Here is a 13403-nt window from a genome sequence, read left to right as displayed (position 1 = left end):
AGTCACTGCCTGCCATTCTGAAAGGGACCCGTTAATCCCTACTCTTTGTTTCCTGTCTGCCAACCACTTCTCTATCCATGTTAGCACTCTACCCCCAATGTGCCCTTTAATAATATTGCAAAGCTTATTTTAAATAACCTAATTACAGAAGACTGACGCTAATGTTCAGTTACCTATCTTTTGGGCTCCCTTAATTCTTTGAGTGCCAGCATCATTACAGTCTGAAGACATAAAATGATGTTATCAATAAGGGAAATCATGGACGCCATTGCTACCTTCCACTAATTTTGGAAAATAAAATATTTATGATATTTCATTATAAGATAATGCTTTTTGCCAAAAAAAACACTGCGACGATGGATTAATATAGTTAATAGTTAGTGTGGTTAAATATTATTAATATTATTATATTCCGGACAGACAAGAAGCAGGATGTGAGGCTGGGAAAGCACATCTCGGACCCTCAGCATAGGAACACTGCAGGGCTGCGTACTCTCCCCTCTCCTTTACTCTCTCTACACCAGTGACTGCACTTCCACTGACTCCTCTGTCAAGCTTCTCAAGTTTGCGGACGACGCAACCTGGATTGGACTGATCCAGGATGGGAAGGAATCTGCCTACAGACAGGAAGTGACACAGCCTGCGTCCTGGTGCCATCGCAACAACCTGGAGCTCAATGTTCTTAAGACAGTGGAATTGATTGTAGGCTTTAGGAGCTCCCCCCCACTCATCAAAAACACTAGTCACATCTGTGGAGCCATTTAAATTCCTTGGAACCATCATCTCCATGGACCTTAAATGGGAGGCCACCATCAACTCCACAGTCGAAAATGCCCAACAGAGGATGTACTTCCTGCAGCAGCTGAGAAACATGATCTGCCACGAGCAATGATGGTCCAGTTTTATACTGCCATCAAGGAGTCTGTCCTCACCTTCTCGATCATAGTCTGGTTTGGCTCAGCCAACAAGCATGACATCCGGAGGCTGCAGCGCATCGTTCAATCAGCAGAGAAGATTATTGGCTGCAACCTTCCCTCCATTGTTACGAACTGTACAATACAATACAATACCATTTATTTGTCATTTGAACCTCACATGAAGTTCAAACGAAATTTGGTTTCTGCAGTCATACAAGAAAAGAACCAAGACACACACCAACATAATTTACACAAACATCCATCACAGTGAATCTCCTCACTGTGATGGAAGGCAAAGTCTTGTATCTCCCCTGCTCTCCATTCCTCTCCCAAAGTCAAAGCCCCCGGCGGGCACTAGCAAGTCCGCGGCCATTTGTTCTGTTGAGTTCTGTTTTCCGGAGCTCCCGCAACTACAGCTGCGTCCGCTAGACTGGAGGACGGCAGCTTCGGCAGCTTCGACAGCCCCGGGCCGCGGAGTTTGAACCGGCCCGTTTGCGGAGCTCGGATTCAGCCTGCGGGACTTACCTACCATCACCCGGCGGGGTCATAACATCGGAGGCTTGGATTGCCTCAGCGCAGAGGGAAAGCAAGGAGGGAAGAGACAATGACTTTGGGACTTTAAACTGTGTTGAGTGTTTGTTATTTATTCTATGTTATGACTGCAGGCTAAACCATATTGTTTGTTTTGTTTTTGTTTTTGTCTTTTGTTTTTACCTTGTTTGGGATGTGTTTACCTTGTGTGGGACTAAAGATGGAAATTAGCTACTGGCTACAATCTTGCGTATTACATGCAAATGTTTATTAATATGCACTGTCCCTAATTTAAAAAAAATCAATTCAATTCAATTTAAAGCCGCGCCGGGCGTTGTAAGGCCCCGCTCCAGGTCACTTTCAACCCTGCAATTCGGGCGGGAGAAGTCGCGGTTGCCGGTGCCCCGCAAAGCGGTCTCCCACCGGGGACCCGCGAGCTCCCGGTGTCACCATCCACCGGAGTCGGGTCGCAGCCGCGCGCCACCGCAGCTCTCCACGCTCCGAAGCCGGCCAGCTCCGCGATGGTAGGTCCGCAGCTCCGCAGGCTCCGTGACTTGAGCCCCCAGGTCGTTCCGGTTGGAGGCCGCTCTACGGTGCTAGGCCCCAACGACAACGGAGACCCGACAGGGAAAAGGTTGGGTCTCCGTGCAGGGAAGAGATTTAAAAGTTTCCCCCCGCTCCCCCACACATACACATTTAAAAGCCCACTACAAACTATACCCTCAACGGGACAATAAAAAAAGACAGACAGACTGCAGAGGCCGCTGCCACGTCGGTCGCGCCGCCCAAGAAATGCAAGGTCCAGGAAACTGCAAGGTCCAGGAAACAAGCGGGTAAGATGATCTCTGACCCCTCTCACCCTGGCCACAAACGCTTTGAAGCACTTCCATCTGTAAGGTGACACCGGACTGTCAAAGCCGCCACAGCCAAACATAAAAACAGCTTTTTTCCACGGGCATAGAAAAAAATGCTGGAGAAACTCAGCGGGTGAGGCAGCATCTACGGAACGAAGGAAATAGGCAACTTTTCGGGTCGAAACCCTTCTTCGGACTGATGTGAGGGTGGGGGAGGGCGGGAAGAAGAAAGGAAGAGGTGGGGCTAGTGGGCTGAGGGAGAGCTGAGAAGGGGAGGGGAAAGTAGGGACTACCTGAAATTAAAGAAGTCAATGTTCATACCGCTGGGGTGTAAACTACCCAAGCGAAATATGAGGTGCTGCTCCTCCAATTTACAGTGGTCCTCACTCTGCCCATGGAGGAGGCCCAGAACAGAAAGGTCGGATTTGGAATGGGAGGGGGAGTTGAAGTGCTGGGCCACCGGGAGATCAGGTTGGTTATTGCGAACCGAGTGGAGGTGTTCGGCGAAGCGATCGCCAAGCCTACGCTTGGTCTCATCGATGTAGAGCAGCTGACATCCAGAGCAGCGGATGCAATATATGAGGTTGGAGGAGGTGCAGGTGAACCTCTACCACACCTGGAAAGACTGCTTGGGTTCTTGAATGGAGTCAAGGGGGGAGATAAAGCGACAAGTGTAGCATTTCCTGCGGATGCAAGGGAAAGTGCCCGGAGAGGGGGTGGGTCGGGTGGGAAGGAACGAATTGACCAGGGAGTTACGGAGGGAGCGGTCTCTGGAAAGCGGACGGGAGGAGATGGGAAGATGTGGCAAGTGGTGGGATCACGTTGAGGTGGCGAAAATGTCGGAGGATTATTCGTTGTATGTGACGGCTGGTAGGGTGGAAGGTGAGCACAAGGGGGACTCTGCCCTTGTTACGAGTGGGGGGATGGCGAGTGAAAACAGTCACGGGGTATAAAGGAGATCCTGGTGATAGCCCCATCTATAGTAGAAGAGGGGAACCCCGTTCCCTAAAGAATGAGGATATGTCCGATGCCCTGGTGTAGAACACCTCATCCTGGGTGCAGATGAGGATTTGGGAGTAGGAGATGGAGTCCTTACAGGAAGCAGGGTGGGAATAAGTGTAGTCCAGATAGCCATGGGAGTCAGTGGGTTTATAGTGGATGTCGGTCAGTAATCTATGCGATGGTGATAGTGAGGTCAAGAAATGGCAGGGAAATGTCGGTAATGGTCCAGGTGTATTTGAGTGCGGATGGAAGTTAGTGGTGAAATGGATGAAGTCAGTGAGTTGTGTGTGAGTGCAGGACGTAGCACCAATGCAGTTGTCGATGTAGCTGAGGTAGAGGTCGGGGATAGGTCCACGGTACGCCTCGAACAAGGATTGTTCGACGTACCCTACAAAGAGGCAGGCATAGCTGGGGCCAATGCGCGTGCCCATAGCTACGCCTTGTATTTGGTGAAATGGGGGGAGTCAAACGAAAAGTTATTAAGGGTAAGGACCAGCTCCGCTAGGCAGAGAAGAGTATCAGTAGACGGGGATTGGTTGGTTCTTCGGTCGAGGAAGAAACGGAGGGCTTTAAGACCCTCCTGGTGGGGGATGGAAGTGTAATGTGACTGGACATCCTTGGTGAAGATGAGGGGATGGGGGCCTAGAAAACGGAAGTTCTGGAGTAGATGAGGAGTGTATGAGGTGCCTTGAACATAGGTAGGGAGGGATTTAACCAGGGGGGATAGGATGGAGTCGAGGTATGTGGAAATACGTTCGGCATGAACAGGCGGAAACAATGGCGCTTGGCCTCAGCCTTGTAGAGATCAGCGAGCCAGACTACTACGGCACCTCTCTTGTCGGCAGGTTTGATCAGTCTGGGTTGTTACAGAGTGAGTGGAGGGTTGTACTTTCAGGGGGGGAGAGGTTAGAGTGAGACGGGAGTGGAGAAGTTGAGGCGGTTGATGTCCTGCCGGCAGTTTAAAATAAAAAGGTCTAAAGCCGGAAGATGGCCATGAGGGGGGGTCCAAGAGGAGGGGGTCCGTTGGAGACGAGAGAAGGGGTCATCACTTGGGGGCGAGGACTCCTTCCCATGGAAGAATGCTTTGAGGCGGAGGCGACGGAAGAAGAGCTCCACATCGTGGCGGGTGCGGAACTCACTGAGGTGGGGATGGAGGGGAACAAAGGTGAGGCTTCTGCTGAGGACAGACCATTCGGTATCCGAGAGGGGGAGGTCAGGGGGGATGGTGAACACACCGCAAGGATGGGGATTTGGGCCGGAGGAAGGCAGGTGAGTGGACTGAGGTCGAGGCGATGTCTGGTGGGGGAGGTGAGGAGTGGTCAGGGAGGAAGGGGGTATGAGGACTATAGTGTTGGTGGGAAAGAGCTGGGGTCACATGGTTTGAGGGGGAAGGGGAAGACCCAGTGGAACAACCACTGAAGTTCCCTGGGTTTTTTCCACGAGCAGTAGCTCTACTCAACAACCAAACGCCTGTAGCCTCCTTTAGCTCTGGTGTTTTATTTCATTCCTCACATGTTTATATTATAATGTTTTATTCTTAATTGTTTACTGTATATCGTGTTGTTACTAGCAAAGCACCAAGGCAAATTACTTATATGTATACATACTTGGCTAATAAAATTTATTCAATTCAATTATTCCATCATGGTCCCCTGACATGTAAATTATGGTTTTGCCCCAGGGTTTTGGAAGATTAGTACCATCACAGATACTTCTAACCTAATCTTGTAGCGACTGTGTTTACTTCGCTAATCTGGTTAAGTTTTTGCCCAGTGGTGACTTTCCACCAATCCCCCACCCACCCTGCAGAAGATCGATGCTAAGTGGCCTGGCCATTGAATGTCAACAATAGATGATTAGATTCTCACTTATTGTAAATACAACCAAGACAATTTGTAGCTTAGTTGATGTTTGACCAGGGTGCTGAGGGTCCTTGATGATGATGGCTGCCTTTTTGAGGCGTAACCTCCTACCGATTTGTTTGATGGTGGGGTCAGCACGTGATGGACCAGGCAGAGTTCACTTTTTTTTCTATTTTCCTTCATTCCTGGCATTTGAGTTGCTGAACCAGGCCGTGATGCAACCAGTCATTGTGCAATCTACTGTACACCTGTAGAGGTTTAAGAGAGTATTTATTGACATACCAAATATCCTCAATTTTCTAAGTAGAAGCATTGATGGGCTTTCTTTATAATTGCATCAATGGCCTGTGTCAAGGACAGGTCTTGAGAGACCTGACAATAATTTAACAGCCAAGAATTTGTAGTTGTTGACTCTCCACTATCAACCCTTCAATAAAAGCAGATTATTGGACAGTAAATTTAAAGATGGAATTGAAAATGTGTCTATATTCACAGTTCTGAGTGTAGAGTGAGTAGAGCAGGAGACGGGGCACGCAGCCTTGAGGTGCCCAGTGATGATGGTTATTGATGATGACGTGTTGTTGCCAATTCATAGTAACTGTGGCCTGTCGATGAAGAAGTTGAGTATCCAGTTGCAAAGGGATTCACAGACACTTAATTCCCTGAGCTTGGTAACAAGTTTGGAGCAGATGAACGCCAAGCTGTAGTCGATGAACAACAGCCCAACATATGTCTTCTTATTGTCCAAATGGTCCAGTACAAAATGGAGAGCACCCCTCGTTGATTTATTGTGGCAGTAGGCAAATTATAGTGGGTCCAGGTTCTTGTGAAGGAAAGAGTTGATACATGTATGCACCATAACCAACCTCTCATAGCACTTCAACACCACAGACATTGGTGCCACAATTTGGTAGTCATTGATACTCGTCACCTTGCTCTTCTTGGACACTGGTATTATTAATGTCCTTTTAAAGCAGGAGGGAACCTCAGGAATGTGCGGTTGAAGATGTCCGCAACAACCAGCCAGTTGGTCCACTCAGGTTTAGAGTTCATGACCAGGTATAGATGCTTTCTGAGGGAGCGCACTCATGAAGGATCTTCTGACGTTAGTCTCGGTGACTGAGACTGCAATATCATCATGGGCCATGGGGGCCTGAGAATACACATCAATGGTTCTCCCAATCAGAGCATGCGATGAACACGTTAACCACAACTAGAACTGATGCCTCACCGTCGCTTGAGCTGCCCTCTGGTTTTGCTTTGCAGGATGTAATGGCATGCAAGCCCTGCCACTGCTGCTGAACATCCATCTCATCCTCCAGTTTAGAGCGAAAGTTCATCCAAAGCTTCTGGCTGGTGAACACTTTAATGGTTTTGGTGGGAACACACTCCTCCAAGCATGTCCTTGTGATGTCGGTAAGAACTACAGCATATTCATTCAGGTCCATCGCCGAGTCCTTCAATATCTCTCAGTCGGGTGACAAAGCAATCGCGGAGCCGTTACTCTGCCTCTCCTGACCACCTCTCCTGACCCCACAGTAGCTGTGCTCTTCAGTTGTTGCCTATACACCATTGGTCCTTTTGTCTTGAAAGTGATTAATAAAATCAGGTATCTGCCAAAAAAAAATTCTAATATAGAAACATAGAAATTAGGTGCAGGAGTAGGCCATTCGGCCCTTCGAGCCTGCACCGCCATTCAATATGATCATGGCTGATCATCCAACTCAGTATCCCGTACCTGCCTTCTCTCCATACCCTCTGATCCCTTTAGCCACAAGGGCCACATCTAACTCCCTCTTAAATATAGCCAATGAACTGGCCTCGACTACCCTCTGTGGCAGGGAGTTCGAGAGATTCACCACTCTCTGTGTGAAAAAAGTTCTTCTCATCTCGGTTTTAAAGGATTTCCCCCTTATCCTTAAGTTGTGACCCCTTGTCCTGGACTTCCCCAACATCGGGAGCAATCTTCCTGCATCTAGCCTGTCCAACCCCTTAAGAATTTTGTAAGTTTCTATAAGATCCCCTCTCAATCTCCTAAATTCTAGAGAGTATAAACCAAGTCTATCCAGTCTTTCTTCATAAGACAGTCCTGACATCCCAGGAATCAGTCTGGTGAACCTTCTCTGCACTCCCTCTATGGCAATAATGTCCTTCCTCAGATTTGGAGACCAAAACTGTACGCAATACTCCAGGTGTGGTCTCACCAAGACCCTGTACAACTGCAGTAGAACCTCCCTGCTCCTATACTCAAATCCTTTTGCTATGAAAGCTAACATACCATTCGCTTTCTTCACTGCCTGCTGCACCTGCATGCCCACTTTCAATGACTGGTGTACCATGACACCCAGGTCTCGCTGCATCTCCCCTTTTCCTAGTCGGCCACCATTTAGATAATAGTCTGCTTTCCTGTTTTTGCCACCAAAATGGATAACCTCACATTTATCCACATTATACTGCATCTGCCAAACATTTGCCCACTCACCCAGCCTATCCAAGTCACCTTGCAGTCTCCTAGCATCCTCCTCACAGCTAACACTGCCCCCCAGCTTAGTGTCATCCGCAAACTTGGAGATATTGCCTTCAATTCACTCATCCAGATCATGCTGGTTAATTTTGCTGGTTAATTTTAATTACCTAAAATATTCGATCTCTCTGCTTCTGGTAAACATTCCAATGTTATTGAATGCTTTTATTTTTACTTAACTTTGCAGATTTGTTATCATTACTTCTTCATTTCCTCACTTCAATGACCTTGTATAAAATAATGCACTAAGTATTATTGTTTAAGAAGGAACTGCATATGCTGGAAAATCGAAGGTAGACAAAAGTGCTGGAGAAACTCAGCGGGTGCGGCAGCATCTATGGAACAAAGGAAATAGGCAACGTTTCGGGCCGAAACCCTTCTTCAGACCCTAAGTAATACTAAGTATTATTTCCAGCTTTGTCACACATCCCCAAATTTGATTCAGATATGGTGCTTTAAGTTTGAGGCACTGAGGAAATGCTACCTTGCACCGTGCAATCTTTCAACTGATATTGTAATCAAAGCCCCTACTTATCCAAAAAGTGTTGAGGTGGCCTGTGTAGCAGAATGAAGAATTCATCACTTAACACAATCAAAGTTGAAACTGTTAGTATTACTATCTGTGAAACTTCACTTCAACTGCTTATTTCAAATGTTTGTGAAAATAAAGAGTTGGCTAATTAGGTATAAAATGCTCTGAGAATAATTTCTGTTCTTGGAGGAGAGAGGAAGTACCTCTTCAATTTAATTTCTAAATGTTCGTTTCTAAGCACTGCAAATTCACAAATGAACACTTGAGGGCAGTGCCAGAGCAAAGAAAACTGTTTTCATGTAAAACTTTTTTTCTATACGAGTATAGATTTATTTTAGCCTCTTTCCCTTTCTGACCGAATCCTGCAGATATTTAATAGAGGCAGTAGACAAATCTTTGAAAGATCAGGGAATTGGGAGTTGTGGGGAACTGAAGAGGAGGCCCAGGGCATGTTACCAGAACACAAGAAAATGTGAGCAGCTGTAGGTCTTCAACCTTTCAAAACTGTCCCACTGGTCAATTGAATCATGGCTGATGTTTTTGCATAATTTACTCATGTTAATCAGACAGTATTTTTCTTGAACAAATCCATTCTAGCTTTCCGTGATTATCCTATGGAGATTAGGGAGTGTTGTGTTGTTGATTTAACCCAGCAAGATTGAGATAGGAAGTGGTAGGCAAGGATTCCCAGAATATCCAGAGTAGTTACCAGAAGAAGCTGTAGTAACAGATACAATTATGACTTTTAACAAACATAGGGGACAAACTTGGGTAAATGAGACTAGCCTAAATGAGGCATCTTGATTGGCATGTAGGGTTGAGCCGAAGGGCCTGATTTTGTGCTCTGCGACTGTGATAAAATGATGTATCTTAGAAAATGAATAATGGTTTGCTTTCCTTAAATACCATTCAAGTTCAAGTGAGTCAAGTGAGTTTATTGTCATGTGTCCCTAATAGGACAATGAAAATTTTGCTTTGCTTCAGCACAACAGAACATAGTAGGCATTGACTACAAAACACAATAAATAAACTGATAATGTGCAAATAACAGATAATGGGTTATTAATGTTCAGAGTTATGTCCGAGCCAGGTTTAATAGCCTGATAGCTGTGGGGAAGTAGCTATTCCTGAAACTGGTCATTGCAGTCTTCAGGCTCCTGTACCTTCTACCTGAAGGTAGCAGGGAGATGAGTGTGTGGCCAGGATGGTGTGGATCTTTGATGATACTGCCAGCCTTTTTGAGGCAACGACTGCGATAGATCCCCTCGATGGAAGGAAGGTCAGAGCCGATGATGGACTGGGCAGAGTTTGCTACTTTTTGTAGTCTCTTCCTCTCCAGGGCGCTCAAGTTGCCGAACCAAGCCACGATGCAACCGGTCAGCATGCTCTCGACTGTGCACCTGTAGAAGTTAGAGAGAGTCCTCCTTGACAAACCGACTCTCCGTAATCTTCTCAGGAAGTAGAGGCGCCGATGTGTTTTCTTGATAATTGCATCAGTGTTCTCGGACCAGGAAAGATCTTCAGAGATGTGCACGCCCAGGAATTTGTAGCTCTTGACCCTTTCAACCATCGACCCGTTGATATAAACGGGACTATGGGTCCCCATCCTACTCCTTCCAATGTCCACAATCAGTTCCTGGGTTTTGCTGGTGTTGAGGGCCAGGTTATTGTGCTGGCACCATATGGACAGTTGCTCGATCTCTCTTCTATACTTGGACTCATCCCCATCAGTGATATGTCCCACAACAGTGGTGTCGTCAGCGAACTTGATAATGGAGTTCACACTATGACCGGCTACGCAGTCATGAGTATAGAGTGAGTACAGCAGGGGGCTGAGCATGTAGCCATGAGGTGCTCCCGTGCTGATTGTTATCGAATCTGACACATTTCCACCAATACGAACAGACTGTGGTCTGTGGATGAGGAAGTTGAGGATCCAATTGCAGAGGGATGCGCAGAGACCCAGTTCTGCGAGTTTGGTAACCAGCTTGGAGAGGATGATAGTGTTAATTGCCGAACTGTAATCAATGAATAACAGCCTGACATATGAGTTTTTGTTGTCCAAGTGGTCCAGTGCGGAGTGGAGGGCCAGCAAGATCGCATCCACCGTTGATCTGTTGTGGCGGTAAGCGAACTGCAGTGGGTCCAAGTTTTTGTCGAGGTAGGAGTTGATTTGCGCCATGATCAACCTCTCAAAGCACTTCATCACCACCGGCGTTAGTGCCACTGGTCGATAGTCATTGAGGCACGTCACCTTATTCTTCTTGGGCACCGGTATAATTGATGCCCTTTTAAAGCAGGTGGGGACCTCAGATCTCAGTCGTGAAAGGTTGAAAATGTTCGTAAAAACTCCAGCCAGTTGGTCTGCACAGATTTTTAGAACACGACCATGTATACCATCAGGTCCAGGCGCTTTTCGAGGGTTCACCCCACTGAAGGATTTCCTGACGCCAGCCTCTGTGACTGAGACAGAAATACCATCACAGCGAATGGGGGCTCGGGAAAGCACATCAGTATTCTCCCTATCAAAGCATGCGTAAAATGCATTGAGCTCGTCAGGGAGTGATGTTACGCCGACATTCGAGCTGCCTCCTGATTTCGCCTTGTAGGAGGTGATTGCATTCAGGCCCCGCCACAGCTACCGAACATCTGTTTCATCCTCCAGCTTGGAGCAAAAGTCCCTTTTGGCCTTTTTGTAGACCACTGTATCATCTGACATGAATGCCCGGTGTCTGGTCTTCAGAAGAGTGCGGATCTTAAAGTTCATCCAAGGTTTCTGATTGGGAAACACTCAGAAGGTTTTTGTAGGGATGCAGTCCTCTATACATTTCTTAATGAAGTCTGTAACGACTGTGGCGTATTCGTTCAAGTCCGTTGCCGAGTCCTCCCCCCCTCCCCCCCCCCCCCCCCCCCCCCCCCCCCCCAACCAGCTCTGTACTGTCCTCACCTCTGGGGGTGCGCTCTTTAATTGTTGCCTGTAGGCAGGAAGAAGCAGCACCGCGGTATGGTCGGATTTACCGAAGTGAGGGCGAGGGATAGAGCGATAGGCATTCTTGATGGTGGTGTAGCAGTGGTCGAGGGTGTTTGGTCCTCTGGTGCAGCAGGAGACATGTTGGTGGAAGTTAGGGAGCGATTTATTTAGGTTTGCCTTATTGAAGTCCCCAGCAATGGTAGTAAATGCCTCGGGCTAAGACGTCTGGTGTTTGTTGACCACGGCGTGCAGCTCCTCCAGTGCCAGACGGACGTCTGCCTGGGGTTGGATGTAGACCGCGGTCAGGATGATGGAGGTGAATTCCCTCGGAAGGTAGAAGGGACGGCACTTCACCGCCAGATGTTCGAGGTGTGGAGAGCAGGAGTTGGACAGGACTGCCACGTCTGAGCACCACGCAGAGTTAACCATGAGGCAGACGCCCCCTCCTCTCCCTTTCCCAGATGCCAGTGTATGGTCCATACGGTGGATGAAGAACCCTTCAGGCTGGACCGCTGAGTCTGGGGAGCTGGGGGTGAGCCATGTCTCTGTGAAACAGAACACAGAGCATTCTCTTAGCTCCCTTTGATAAAGCAGTGTTGCCCTTAAGTCCTCCACTTTATTTTCAAGGGACTGTACATTGGCCAGTAGGATAGTAGGGAGAGGGGGCTGAAGTCCCCTGCGCTTCATTCTGACCTGAAGTCCTGCCCGTCGGCCACGTTTCCGGACACAATTCATATATATTCACATTCACAGATAATAGCATCCAGATTTTACAAAGCCTATTAAAAAACACTGGAAGCAATGAACCAGATCTTTAATGAAGCAAGTGTATGGACGTAATTTGGAAGTTGAAGAGCCAAGCACCAGTATTACACATTTTAATAGCCCCACCTGTAAACTGTGACATATGGCAAGACTTATAAAATGTAGCGTGGGTAACTTCAAAAGCACCATCACCATTTAATAATCTTACAAAACTATGAATTTAATTAGGGTAAAGGGGAAGTATTTTGTCTGTACTGTAAGGCCTAATGCAACCTAATTTTTATATTATCTATGAGCTTTATTATCAGTGGATTTTTATATTGACCTTATATGTTATGATAGCTTCATGATTTCAGAAAACGGCCCTATAGTTTAATAAAAATTATATTTCTTGCATTGAACATGGATTAATATCTGTAAGTTGTCCATTTAAGTATTAATATGCTTTCTTCCAGATCTTAGAAATGACCTGGGGTAAGAAAATGAAATTTAAATCAGAGTCAGAAAAATATAGAAAATTGTAAAGAAGGTTTTAGAAATGTCACAGCGGATTCCAGAAGTCATCAACATGTCTTCAGAAACTATAATGCTTTAAAAACTTCCTTTCATGTAATAAGATGCTCAAGCCTCGGGAAGATTGCATCAAATCACATTGGGGCAACAATGATGCAGCTTATGTGACTGCCACCCATGGCTCACATTCAATCCTGTGGCACTAGTTTCCCCGCAGACGCTCCACTTTCAATAGACAATAGGTGCAGGAGTAGGCCATTGGCCCATCGAGCCAGCACCGCCATTCAATGTGATCATGGCTGATCATCCACAATCAGTACCCCATTCCTGCCTTCTCCCCATATCCCCTGACTTCACTATCTTTAAGAGCCCTATCAAGCTCTCTCTCTTGAAAGTATCCAGAGATCTGGCCTCCACCGGCTACTGAGGCAGAGAATTCTTACCACATCTCAAAGACGTGTGGGCTGGTTGCTGAATTGGCTGCTGTAAATTATGTCTAATGTATGTAGGCCGTTATGGGTATGCAAGGTAAATACAATGGCTGGCCCAGACACAGTAGCCCTGATTCCATCCAGTATTATTATAACATGTAAAAATAACTTCTTGAGGAGACATTTGGCATGTATCCAATGACTCTTACAAACTTCTATGGATGCACCATAGAGAATATACTGTGGGGTTGAATCAAGCTTGGTTTGGAAACAGCACTGACCATGACTGCAAGAGATTGCAGAGTTGTAGATGTAGCCCAGTCCATCACAAACCATTTTTGAATGTCTGTCCTACCCAAGTTAGTCCTTCCGCCATGCACATATCAGGGTTAAATTCCATCTGCTATTACTCTGCAACTGAGTAATGTCATCCTACCTTCAGCTGCCAGCATTCAAAGCTCTGGACCTCCCTCCCAAACCACCTCTGGAATGCTATTCCCC

This window comes from Amblyraja radiata, chromosome 1 (assembly GCF_010909765.2).
Source record: "Amblyraja radiata isolate CabotCenter1 chromosome 1, sAmbRad1.1.pri, whole genome shotgun sequence".
NCBI classification, from domain to species: Eukaryota; Metazoa; Chordata; class Chondrichthyes; order Rajiformes; family Rajidae; genus Amblyraja; species Amblyraja radiata.
This window is presented reverse-complemented; position numbering follows the sequence as displayed.